At 35.6% G+C, this 14621-nt stretch overlaps 1 protein-coding gene across 2 annotated transcripts in view; it reads left to right on the forward strand.

The window, feature by feature from the left end:
- Positions 1-3284: 3284 nt before the first annotated feature.
- The window catches only part of LOC101893260 (uncharacterized), a 214819-nt gene continuing 203482 nt past the window's right edge, over positions 3285-14621 (forward strand). The window contains exon 1 of one of the 2 annotated variants that reach the window (XM_059127180.1): positions 3285-3375. The gene's annotated coding sequence lies outside the window, so the exon portion shown is untranslated. The other variant, XM_059127179.1, reaches the window with a different exon arrangement.

Raw genomic sequence — 14621 nt, forward strand, 5'->3', positions numbered from 1 at the left:
TTTATTTGTGTGTGTTTTTTTCTTTTGTTGGAATTTTGAAATTATTTTCACGTGTGTTGCTCTCTCAGCCAGAGGCAGGCATTCAGACATAAAAATGGAAATGGACATTAAATCGGAAAAAAAATGCCGATTTTTTCGAACTAATTTAATGTTGCTGTTTTATTTTCAGTTTCGATGGAGTTTAATGCGGGTTAATGGTTACTCATTGTTGTTGCTGTTGTTGTTATTATCATTATTTTGTTGACCAATATTTGTCAAAAAGCGATCAATATATTTAATGACATGCGTTTTGCCATAAAAAAACAGTTATCTTGATTTAGTCGAAGAGTAGGATGAAATTATCTTGACTAGTCAGGGTCCTCTCATTATTTTGGGATTTGGATATCTGGATAGATAATAACCCATATGGGAAAATGGGAGTATTGGTAAACGAAGTAGGTACAAATAGCAAGCTAACCAAGGATAAAAACATGAAATTGATGGAAATTTTGCATAAATTCCACATTAGTTCAAGCAATTAACGTTCCGTTGGTCTATTGAAAGATTTTGGAAATAATATTTCAAATCCAGATGTAATGCAGGTCCATCGCATGCTCATTAATCTGCTCATAATACAAAGAAAAAGTGCTTTCATTTATATATATTATATTATTTTTTTATATATATATTATATTATTCACTAAAAATGTTCATAAAATGGCCTGTTCCAGAACCTGCAAGAATCTACTAGTTTTGCAACTGTTTTCGATATCGTAAAGGGAAAAACGGTTATCGTGGTAAAACTTTTACATTCTTGCTGTACTGAAACAGACCAATAATCTGTAACATCAAAATTGTTAAAATTAAAAAAAGTTCTCAATAATATATTTCGTTTAACTGCGATGCTCCCGTAACAAAATAATTTATTTGAAGTAGATCACACCACCTAACAACATTTGGCTTTAGAGCAGTTATAATTTGGTTTCAGAGGGAACTAATGTATGGGAGGTATATCCAATTCTGAATCGATTTTCACTAAATTTGACGGAGACATTTTTATATCTTTTATACCAAATAACATTGCTATAGAGTGCATGATGTCACTTGGAGAAGGATTATATTAAAAAATATATATCGGAGCCGAGTTGCCAATCATAGCCGATCTCGATAAAATTTGCAAAGGTATTACCGAGCTCTATAAGATTTCTGGTACCAAATATCATTGTTGCCGAATACCTATTACGAATGTTGTGGACTTAAACACCAAATCGGATGAAACCTATATATGGGAGCTATAGCTATATTTGAACCGATTTTCTCCGAATTCGATGTACTTGCTTCTAGACTAAATTCGGTCGGATTGATATTGACAATTTGGCGCACAATTAACCCAAAATCGTTTGAAGATGTATGTGGGAGCTATATCCACATCTGAACCGATCTTAATAGAATTTGGCAGATGTATATCTGGGCTGAAGATTGAAGATATATATGGGAGCTATATCTAAATTTGGAAAAATCACACATATCGTGTGATACGTATGGGACATTTGTGAAATAAATGAGTAACTTGGCGTTTTCACAAGACAAATTGTTTTAAATCAAAGGCGTATTCTACCACCAAATACACATTCGATTCGATTATTTTCGTCAAGATCTGACATTTTTTCTAACGACGATAAAATGTTTTGTCATTACTATCAAATAAAATACAGTCAAAAACCAGCAAAGTTCGACCGGACTGAACTTTTTATACCCTCCACCCATTTGGAAGAAACTTGAAAATTTTCAAAAAAAAAATTCTGTCAAAAATAACGCTCAAATGAAAACCATTATATGGGGGCTATACGAAGAAGTGTTCCTGCGTAAGTAATTTGTATCATAGCCTGTAGTAACGGTTCCGAAATTTGTATACGAAATTTGAACTATCCCTGCGAATAATATCGCAAACTATCCCTGCGAATAATATCGCAAAAATCATGAAAATACCGAATATCTGGGGTACCGTCATATGGCCGCTATACTACGCTAGGTAAAGGATGCGTAGTTGTTTTAACAACCACTCCACTTGATGACCTGCTGGTCCATTGTGTACATCTCATCTGAAAAAAAAACTGAGAGAATAGGAAAATAGAGAAGAAGGATAGAGTTAGAAGATAGGGATAAGAAGATTATGATAGTATAGCTAAGCCATAATTAGCGTGTTGTGTTTAGCCATTTCAGTTTTCTGGCTAATTGAAGCATAGTTGCTGGTTTGCATTCAGAGAAGTAGGACAATATGGCTATATTTTTTTGGAGACATGACAATACAGCCAGTTCTGATTGAATCTCCCAAGATAGTGCTTGTGCAATACTTGGAAGAAGTGGCATAATGGAGGCTTCGCTGGACGGTCTATCTCTAAATCCACTGACTCAAATCCACGTCTAGCCAATTCATCTGCTGATTGATTGCCAGATATGCTACAATGGCCAGGGACCCAACAGAGTTTTACCAACGATTTAAACCTTTTCAGAGCATTTTTGCATTCCAGATCAGCCATAGAATTGATTGTAAAAGGGCGCTATACTAAAACGTGGAAGTGAATTTTAAGGCAATTCCATTAAAAAATTTGACTGAAATCATCAAAATACCGAATATCGGGGGGTATACGGTATCGTGGACCTATATAGACAATTCTCTTCTAGGGAATGAAGTACTCACAAGGAACTCCTTTTGTGGATTTTAAGACAATTCTATTGAAAAATGTGACTAAAATCATCAAAATACCGAATATCTGGAGGAACCTTTATATAGGGGATATATGATATCGTGGACCTATATAGACAATTCTCTTCTAGGGGATAAAGTACTCACAAGGAACTCCTTGTGTAGAATTTAAGAAAATTCTGTTGAAAAATGTTGGTTAAATCATCATAATACCGAATATCGAAAGGAAATAGGGTAAAAATAACTACCTCTGGAAAGAAATTTCACAAAAATCGAAGTCTTTACTCAACTAGAGTTGTTCCGCCAAAATTCTACTAGGCCAAGAACTGACACTATAGTTGCTCTTTAAAAACAAAAAGACTGCAAAAGATAAATCCTCGGATACAACAGCCACATGAAATGATATTGTATTTCAACACTTTCCTTCCACGGGTTTCCCCCTTTCATTGTGAAAAATATACAGGAATGGCAACCCTGTGTCTAATACCAGTCTTGCCGTTGCTGCTGCCGATACCACCGCTGTTGTTGTCCCTAACGATGATGTTGATGATTGGTGGTGGCTTACTCGGTCCGATGGTGCTGTGGTGAATTAAGAAAACGTGTTGGTATGAAACGAACATCTGTCGAATCGAGCCACACGAAAATCTTTACGAACACCACATCAGTAGTGAAACACAGAGTAAAGTGAAGTAAGAATAAAATGACAATTAATTTTCATCTCTGGTGAAAAATCGAAGAAACTATTGGGAAAAAAGTGATGAATTACTGGAAATCACCCAACAAACGACGGTGCATAGCTGGGGGCAAAGGAAAATAATATTTGCCGGAGCCATAACGTGGCGGATCGGTCGAAATAATTGGTTTTAATTGGAAATTCTCTGCATTTGGCCCCACATGGATGGTTGGGATGGTGGAGCATTCGCGAAGGAAAATTATCCAACCGTGATTTGCCAGAATAAATGTGCTGAGAGAGACTTGCAGGAAATTGTCGATGAAAATGGGAAATTTGCGAAATTCTAACGAACGAATTTGTGGAAAACGGCAATAACTTTGTGTTTCTTTCTTTTTTTTTGGCTGAATGGAAAGGAAAGCAGCCGTTGGTGGACTTTTTGTTGTGATTGTTGCAAGTTGTAGGTTACATTATTGGCCGGTTCGATGTTAACCGTGGGGTTTGAATGCGCTGCTCGTTGCCAACATGTTGTGTGTCTGACATGTGTCTGACTGTCTGCTTGGCCATTGGTTGTGTGTGTTTTTCTTTCGTTGACGTCGTTCGTCGCCAATGAGCTACAAAAAAATTTGTTTAAAGCAAGTTTCTTCGTCGTCGGTCGTGCGTTTTGTATTGAATTAAAATCGGGTTCAGTAGAAGAAATTTGCAAAAGATTTCGTCAAAAAAATGTGCGAATTTATTGCAAAATGGTAAAAAATATGTCCCCCGCCCCGCCTCAGACCCACCCCCACAGTGTACATGCATGAAAGGTCCATTTGAAGGCCAATTGAAATTCCAGGCCCTGTAAATTATCACTGCTCACACCACGCGTTCTTCCTCGCCCTGTTTTATTTGGGTTTGTGACGTGACGTGACGTCTGAAAATGAAATGAAAGGCGAGAAAAGCCGAGAAATGAAGTAAAAATTATGCCTTGAAACGTTGCTGGCGTGTTCGCGCTCCACGATTTCGATATATCAGAAAAATACCATATTCTGCCCACAAATATGAAAGAGTTGAAGAAGGGAGGATCCATGCAAAAATTGGTGATCCATCCCATTCAAAGTGTACAAGTGTTGTTGTGTTTTGGAAGTGTTTGTGACGTGTCCAACCACGAAGAAAATCCAAGGTGTTTTCATCCCCTCCCCCCTGGAAAGTGTAAAAGTGTTACTCCACTCGTCAAAGAAAACGGCGAAAGAGAAAATGTTGTCTGGACACACCCAATTTGCAATGCTTCTTCCTTGTTGAGATCCATCCAACAACAAGAACCTCATCATCATCATCGGTGGTCCATATGTAATTTGTTTTGTGTCCAAATATCCGCCGATAGGGGAAAAATCCAAATGTGTTTAATTTTGTGAGGTGTATTTTATGGAAACCCAAAAAAAGTATATTTTTCGATATTACGTCACAATTGGGGAAAAAATTGTGAAACAGAAAAATTTTGTGATTTTTTCGATTTGAAAAAATATTTTGAAAGCTAAAAAGAAAATGTTGCAATTAATTGTTTTTGAATTATTGATTTTTGTTCGAATTCGCGTCTCCAAAATTTCCATGGATTATATTTGAAAAACACCAGCCATCAGCCAACATCTTCGCAAATGGTAAGTGTTCTAAGGCAATTTTCCTTTTGATATAGATAATATTCATTTTAGTTGAATCAGGAGCAATGTTCGTATAACAGATTACCTCTTCAAATAAGTCCTTTGGTAATCCCAGCCTAACATCATATTATCACAAGTGACTTTTGGAATAGGAGAACTTTAGCCCTGTTTCTGTACGACGATACAAAAATGATTACGAAAGATGAAGAATTCCAAATGAGCTTTTCTAAATGTGTATACACTCCACCATGGAAAGGTGGGTGCATATATAACACCTCTAAATAATAGTCGATCAGCATGAAATTGTAAGTCGATTTAATCGTGTCTCTATGCCTGTCTCTTGAAATCAAGGTAGAACCAACATTATTTGACGTTGAGATTTGAAATTTGCGACAATATTTTGTAATGTGTCTAGGATGGTTGGTGTTGAAAATGAGATGCATCGGACCACGTTTTGTACCGCCATATAACGGTACCTCCCGATATTCGGTATTTTGATGAATCGGAATCGTTTTAAATTTCGTATTGAAAGATCTTAATGGGTACTACATCCTATAGCAAATCATTTCGTATGCAGCTCTACGACTTCGAATAGCCCCCATATAACGTTACCTCCCGATATTCGGTATTTTCATGATTTCAGTGACCTTATTATTCACCGGATTGGTTTCAAATTTCGTATTCGGAGTTTGTAATGGGTACTAAAACTCACATAATTTCACGTAGAGCTTTGAAATTTGGAATAATATTTTGTCATGTGTCTAGGATGGTTGGTTTTGAAAATAAGATGCTCGGTCTACGTCTTCGTATAGCCCCCATATAACGTTACCTCCCGATATTCGGTATTTTCATGTTTTCAGCAACATTATTCATCCGAATTGTTTCAAATTTCGTATTGGAAGATCTTAATGGGTACTAAAACCTATGGCAAACAATTTCTAATGCAGGTCCATGTCTTCGTATAGTCCCCATACAAAGTTACCTCCCGTTATTAGGTGTTTTGATGATTTTAGCGACATCATTCACCCGAATTGTTTCAAATTTAGTATTCGAAGTTTGTAATGGGTACTACAGCTTATGCCTACAAAATTCGTATGCAGGTCCACGTCTTCGTATAGCCCCCATGCAACGGTACCTCTTGATATTCGGTATTTTAATAATTTTAGCGACTTTATTCACTGGAATTGTTTCAAATTTCATATTCAAAGTTCGTAACGGGTAGTACAGCCTATAACGTATTTGAAGATTTTAATGGGTACTACAGCCTATTGCAAAAAATTACTTATCCAGGTCCACGTCTACGTATAGCCCTCGTATAAGGTTCATCATTTAAACGGTATTTTTAAACATTTTCAAGTTCCTTCTAAATGGTGTGTGGGTATTAAGAGTTCGGCCCGGCCAAAGATAGATGCGTTTATGGCTTGTAATGCGTTTTTCCTCCAGGTATTCCATATTTTTACGATTTTGGCCGCATTTTTTATCGAATTTGTTTAAAATTGTGTATTCGTACTTCAAAATGGGTTCTACTACCGGTGTCGAAAGTGGATCCATATTGGTCCATGGTTTCAAATATCGGTCGGTGAAATCAGTCTGTTTCGGTGATATCAGTCTGTATATTTTTTAAATAAATTTTGATTTGTGTTATGATTATCAAAATGTTGGCCAATACTGTAATTTTTTTTTATCTGACCTAAGTCTAAAATAAATAAATGTAAACTAAGTGCCAATTTTGAATATTTTTTGGAAAATGTTGAAATGCGAGTGAGGTACCAAATATAGGGGACCAAATATTCCCTATTTTCTAATAATAATAATAAAAATATTTGCAAATGGGAGAAATATTTCTTTTGCAAGGTTTCAGAGATATAAATATTGAAATTTGTGACCCTTTGTGTGGAGGTACGAGAATAGGTATTGTCATGGAAGAAATATTGGAATTTATGAAATTCAAAGAGAATGCGATGCTTTTTTCGCATTTTACAAGAGTTGTAATTATTTAAAAATTTCGACCCGTTGTGGTGGAGGTACAAGAAGAATTGGGCCGATATATTCCATCTTCACAAAAGATCTTGTGTTAGGAAAAATATTGAAATGTGTGAATTTTAGAAAGAATGAGATTCTTATTTCTCATTTTATAAGCATTTTAATTAATCAAAATTGTGATTCCTTTGTGGGGGGAAGTACCAGAAGGAGTGGACATATATACTCCATCTCCACATCAGAATTTGTGTTGATAAAAATATTGAGATGTGCAGAGTTTGAAAGTTATCGGATGCTCATTTTGCGTTTTATGAGCTTCATGGTTATTCATAATTTTGACCCGTTGTGGGAGAGGTACCAGAAGGAGTGGACCGATACTGCCTATTCACGAACTCGATCTAAGTTTGACAATAATATTACGATGTGCCAAGTTTGGATTAAATCGGATACTCCCTACGAGAGTTATCGTGCGCATCAACCAGACAGGTGGACGAACGGTCGGACAACCCTATATTGACTCCAAACAAAATTATGTTCTGGAATTCGTTTCAGAACGAATCGAAAGAGACCTAGGATCTAAAACCTTTATTTCGATGAGGCACGGTTTGGTTGTAACAAATGATATATGCCGTCTGTAGCCATATGCCTGAGGGTAAAAAAATTGACAAAGAGACATTGGTGTCATTTATAATCTACAATAGAGTTTTCGTACTTCTTTGTTACTACTCCGACTTATTAAATCCAACGTATATATTAGAATCCGAATATTGTTGATTTGTTTAATTTATAAAAAAACGCATTTCAAATTTGTTCAATATATACGGTACACGAGGTACGAAAAAGACCACCCATTGCCATTGCCATATTCGCTAACTAATTCTCTACAATTCATAATGATTTGAGGATTGGATGTCCTGAGAAGAATGCTTTCAGTGTGAGTAGAATTTAGCGGTAATATTCATGATTGGTCCCAGTCCCAGCCACAGTCCGGCTGATAAAATTCTACATTAAAGGATTTTTCAAAGTTTATCAGAGTTTTGAATCTTGCGATAGTAAAATCTTTTAAGTTCCGAACGGAAAATACATGTGTTGTTGTTTCTAGAACCGTTAAGGACTAGGTAGGTTCCCATTTATAATAAAAAATGTACGTTTTTTAATTTTATTTCAATGCTCAATCAAATCATTCTGATATTATTACCAAAGATCTAAATCGTGTCCATACTTTCAGAGTTCAAAATGTCAAAACGTCTCTCATTTTCGGAAGTCTTTTTAAAACATTTCTTTACGAGATCAGTTACAATCTGGCATCTGGGGCTTACATACGAGTATTTGATTACTCTCTTTCAAAACATAAATGCCTCGGGAAGGTCTGAGATTTGGTCAAAAGTTCGAAAGATTGATGAACTTTTATTTCCTAGCAGGAAACTTGTACGATAGAAAGGCAAAAGGACAAGAAATTCTGTATTATCAATTCAATCTCAATCTCTTTGATATTGAATGGCAATACATTGAAATCTTTTGTGACCAGCTGTTTCAGTGCAATGTGCTTGCTGTCCGTCTTCCCCATTTTTTGATGGGGAATTGGACAGAACTCAATTCAGACTAATCTGTGACTGATTTTTTTTATTAAAAGAAATGTCTTAAAATGACTTGAAAACTGTTGAGAATTTCGAAAAGTATTAAAAATTCCTTCTGGAAAATCTTAATTTTTATGAAAATAGAACAGAACGGATTATATACAATTTTTACTAACAAGAGTGGATTCTAAAAACAACAACATTACTTATCCCAGAGGTCAGTTACAATCTAGCATCTGGGGCAAACTCACGAGTATTTGATTACTCAAATAATAAATGCCTCGGGAAGGTCTGAGATGTGGCTAAACAGTTCTAAACTCAATGTCTAGTTGAGACATTCGAACTGTAATTTTCCCGCAGGACAACTTTTATAATTAAAAGGCAAAAGGACAAGAAATTCTGCAATTTCCATATTGTGTGGAAATGCATTGAAATCTTTTGTGGCCAGCTATTTTAGTGCAATGTGCTTGCTGTCCTTTCTCCACCAAATAAATGGGAAATGGGCAGAACTCAATTCAGACTAATCTGTGACTGACCTCTTTGAAACATTAAAGAAACCTTTAGAAAATTCCCAATCATTTACAATCCAGCATCTGGGGCACACTCACGAGTATTTGATTACTAACCTGAAAAGCCTCGGGAAGGTCTGAGACAGGGTCGGAAGGAATACCTTCATGAGAGGTATTTAAATTTTATATTTTCTAGCAGGAAATTTTAATGATAGAAGGCAAAAGGACAAGAAATTCTGTATTGATCCCGGAACATGTTTTTTTTGTGTGTTCCGAGGGGAAATGCATTGAAATCTTTTGTGACCAGCTATTTAAGTGCAATGTGCTAGCTATAGAACTCAATTCAGACTAATCTGTAAATGATGGAAACTCATATGACATTTTACTACTATTTTGCAAGTCAGCTACAATCTAGCATTTGGGGCTAACAAACGAGTATTGAATTACTCCCACACATGCCTAGGGAAGGTCTGAGATTTGGCCGAAATTTAAATTTATTTCCTAGCAGGAAACTTGTATAACCCAAAAGGCAAAAGGACAAGAAATTCTGTATTTACCCCCGCTTTTTGGTGGAAATTCATTGAAATCTTTTGTGGCCAGCTGTTTTAGTGCAATGTGTTTGCTGTTACTATGTAAATAAATATCTAGAAACAGAACTCAATTCAGACTAATCTGTAGCTGACTATTCAAAATAGAAACAAAATCTGCAAAAATCTTAACATACAATTCGAAAAAATCAGTTGCAATCTAGCATCTGGGGCCAACATACGAGTATTTGATTACTCTTCAAACATATGCGCCTCGGGAAGGTCTGAGATTTGGTCAAAAGTTTGAGGAGAAATCTTTACAACTTTTATTTCCTAGCCGGAAACTTGTACGATCGAAAGGCAAAAGGACAAGAAATCCTGTAAATCTAATGGAAATTAATTTATTTTCTATTGGATATACATTGAAATCTTTTGTGACCAGCTATTTCAGTGCAATGTGCTTGCTGTCCATTTTCATAAAAAATATCTATAAAAGAGGAAAATGTTTGTATGTTTGTTTGTTTGTTTGTTTGTAATTTATGGACTCGAAAACCGCTGAATAGATTTTCCTGAAAGTTTCCATATATACTGCAACATCGCCTGAAAGTAACATAGGCTATATACATTTTTGAAATTCCACTTGGAACTGGAGATATAGCATCAGAATCGGAGGTACCTCCCAAAAATTTAGATTTTATATGCACATATCTATTGATTGGTTGAAGATACAGTCTCCAAATTTGGAATACGTAACGGAATTTGGAACAAAAATAAGTTTGCCAAATTATATTGTAATCGGTTCAGATTTGGATATAGCTCCCATATATATTTTCGACCGATTTCGTTCATTTGATGCCTCAAACACAATATGAATGTTCGATTCCAATGAAATTTGGAATGTGTTACGGGATTTAATCCGAAAATAAATTTGTCAAATTATATTGAAATCGGTTCAGATTTGGATATAGCTCCCATATATATTTTCGGCCGATTTCAAGCATTTGATGCACCAAACACGCTATGTATCCCCAATTTCAATGAAATTTGAAACGTGTGATAGATTTTATCTAAAAAAATGATTTCCCAAATTATATTGAAATCGGTTCAGATTTGGATATAGCTCCCATATACATTTTCGGCCGATTTCATGTATTTGGTAGACCAAACACGACATGTATTTCCAATTGTAATGAAATTTAAAATAAGTAACGGAATTGGGAGCCAAAATGAATTTGTCAAATTAAATTGAAATCGGTTCAGATTTGGATATAGCTCCCATATATATTTTCGACAGATTTCATGTATTTGATGCACCAAACACGCTATGTATCTCTAATTTCAATGAAATTTGGAATGTGTAGCGGAAATTAAAACAAATATACATTTGTCAAATTATATTAAAATCGGTTCAGATTTGGATATAGCTCTCATATATATTTTCGACCGATTTCATGTATTTTATGCACCATACACGATATGTATGTTCGATTCCAAAGAAATTTGGAATATGTAACGGGATTTTGATTAGAAAATAAATTAGTCAAATTATATTAAAATCGGTTCAGATTTGGATATAGCTCCCATATATATTTTCCGCCGATTTCACAAATATTTGCATATTTGAGGGGTAGCGAAGCGCACCGGGTTCAGCTAGTAAAAAATAAAGAAAAATGGGACAGAACTCAATTCAGACTAATCTGTGACTGATTATCGCCGATGAAAAACGAGACGTTTGTCTGAAGGGTTTGCAGATTTTGTTAACAAAATGTAGATTATATAATTAAAATTTGTAAATGTGGCTTATGGCTACTTTTATCGCCTTATGTGAAACTCAGGAGTTTTCATTAAAGGATATGTACTCTAATAATTTGATAAAAACTCCTGAGTTCTATTAAAGGCAAAGAAAGTGTAGCCATGTTGATCGGCCTAATATTTATCTATCTCCCCCAAAAATTGACAAAATTTTCAGAAATTATGATTCACATATTATGCGTATGAGGTCTTTGATCCGTTCCATCTTTCCACGCTATCAATAACAGCGATTAAATAGCAAGATTTCTTAGGCTAAATTTTTGGACGTAAAACTTGGATTTTTAAAAAAATCAGTCCGATTACGAATAGCAATTCCATGAGAAATTCCTCTTTTTATCACTGAACTCGCCCCTTAATAAATAAATCCTTTACTTTACTCCCAAATCGATAATCCTGCTTATCAACGTACTCACTGAGCCAATAATAATTTTAGACATAACAAAGTGTATATATTCTTAATCAGGGTAAAATTCTGAGACGATTTAATATAGGAAGCTAAAATTTTGCACAGATCCGTCTTTTGTCTGTCAAGTTCGAAGTTGGGCTAGAGCGGCGCACGATATCGTATAGCCCCCTATATAACGGTAATACCCCATTATTCGATATTTTGATGATTCTAGCCAAATTTTTCAAAGAAATTGTTTAAAAATCCACAAAAGGAGTTCCTTCTGAGTATTTTAGCCCCTGGAAGAGTATTGCCTATATATGTAGCTCCTCGATATCGTATACCGCCCATATAACGCTACCTCCCAATATTCGGTATTTGGATGATTTTAGCGGCATTGTTCACCACAATTGTTACAAATTTCATATTTGAGGTTCTTAATGGGCACTACAGCCTGTGACATTAAATTTTCTATGCAGGTCCAGGTCTTCGTTAGGCCCCCATATAACGGTACCTCCCTACATTCCGTATTTTGATGATTTCAGAGGCATTATTCACCAGAAATGTTTGAAATTTCGTATATAAAATTCCAAATAGGCTCTACAGCCTATGAAAGAAAATTGTCTATGCAGGTCCAGGTCTTCGTAAGGCCCCCATATAACGGTACCTCCCTACATTCCGTATTTTGATGATTTCAGAGGCATTATTCACCAGAACTGTTTGAAATTTCGTATTTAAAATTCCAAATAGGCTCTACAGCCTATGACAGAAAACTGTCTGTGCAGGTCCACGTCTTCGTATAGCCCTCATATAACGGCACCTCTCGATATTCGGTATTTGATTGTTTTTGCGACATTATTCACTGCAGTTGTTTCTAATTTCGTATTAAGTAATGAGGACTATAGTCTATGACAAAATTTTCTATGCAGTCCAGGTCTTCGTATAGGCCCATATAACGACACCTCCCTATATTCGGTATTTTAACGATTCTAGCTACATTATTCAGCGGATTTTTTTCAAGTTTCGTATTTGAATATTGTAATGGCTTATGAAAAAATTTACCTATGCAGGTCCACGTCTTCGATAGACTCCTATATAACGGCTATATTCGGTATTTTGATGATTTATTTTGCTTCATTTATTTATGATTTCTTGAGGGAAATACTTGACCCTTTTTTCCGTCATAATCCCCATAGTGGAATGGGAAAGGAGCGGATATGTCCAAAACACATGCGGACATAAACGGGTATACGAAAAAATTGAGATTTCCTCCTCTGGATATGTCCGGAACGGGCTATCCAAAGTTTTCTAAATTTTAAACTTTTTGTAAGTAACTTGAGATTTTCTCCTCTAAGCTTGTCCATGTTCGATACATTTTATAAGAAGCCGGCTTTGGATAAGGACTTGAAATTTTCTCCTCTGAGTATGTCCACAGAACATTTTATAAACTTGTTTTATTTCGTAAGAAAACGGCCCTCGGCCTGGGCATGAGATTGTCTCCACTGGGTATGCCCATAATTCCAATGGGAATTATGTCCGGTCTTCTAGTTTAGTATCTCAACAAGGCTTCTATATTTACATAAGTCTTTTGATTTATGAGGGTTAAACTACTGTAGTCAATATCACTGATAAGGAGCCTTTAGCTTATCAGGACGATCCTGAAGTTCGTTAGGAAGTTGAAGATTAGATATCCTAATGCAACACTAAGGGAACTCCCGATAAGCAGGATCCCTACATGCAGGACAAGGGTGAAACCGGCAGCGGTTTGTGTGATACACATATTGTTGAACACCGAAAACTAAAGTATCTTTTCAATATTTCTAATCCTTTCTGGCCTTACTCAACACAAGAAAAAGAAAAGTATCTAAACCGTCTTTTGTTGTCGGCACAACAATATTAAGATTTATTACTTTGTGCTCAATCTTCTCCTGTCTCGTTGTTGTTTTTTTTTTCTTTTGAACAGCTGAAACTGCTTACACAAGGGTTAATATCGTTTGTTTTCATATTTTTGGTTTATCTTCCTTCAGCTGACTAAAGTTTCTTTCGCAAAGCATGACCCTCTTGACTTGAGTTTCTTACCCCCAATCTGTGTTTCCCCTTTTTAGATTTGGATTTCTGGTAGGTACGTACCCATTTAGATTCGTTACGACGTCAGCTATCCAGATAAACCAGTTCTCTTTTTCCACCAAAAATCCCAAAAATAATTAACAACCTTTTTTCTGCGTCGCAGCAGCAGCAGTCCCTTGCCAAGAAGTTTGAACGTTTCTTTGAAACACACAAAAAAAAAAAACATTTATTCGGTTGTTCAGCAACGGTTGCCCCGACAAAAAAAGAAATACAAATCATAAGTTTGTTCGAATAGACTTGTTGTTGTTGTTGCAGTTCTTGGGAACAAAAGACGAACACCAATCATAATAACCATAGAAACAAGGAAAAAACAAAAACAATCCTTAAAAAAAGAAAAGGTGAAACAATTTCATAAAAACAAATTAAGGTGAAACGCAATTAAGTATAAATTCACTTTTTTCCGACAAGTCTCAGAAAGGTGTGTGTGTGTGTGTGTGCGATACTCCAGAACCATTTCCAATATCTCTTTTAATGGGATATTCTCCTTTTCCAAGGATTTGGGTTTTCTCCATTATCTATTAATACCTTTGTAATATCCCCTATGAATTCTGGCCATAGGCTGTTTGGCTGTCTGCCTTGATTCTTGGGGAAGAATTTAAGCGAGTTCAGGGGGGATGGGAAGCGAACAAAGAACAAGAAATCCATCGACTTATTTGGAAAAAATATAACCAATGGAAATGAAGGATGGATCATTCCCTATTTATTTTAAAT

The sequence above is a fragment of the Musca domestica genome, unplaced genomic scaffold, assembly GCF_030504385.1.
Source record: "Musca domestica strain aabys unplaced genomic scaffold, Musca_domestica.polishedcontigs.V.1.1 43, whole genome shotgun sequence".
Lineage (NCBI taxonomy): Eukaryota > Metazoa > Arthropoda > Insecta > Diptera > Muscidae > Musca > Musca domestica.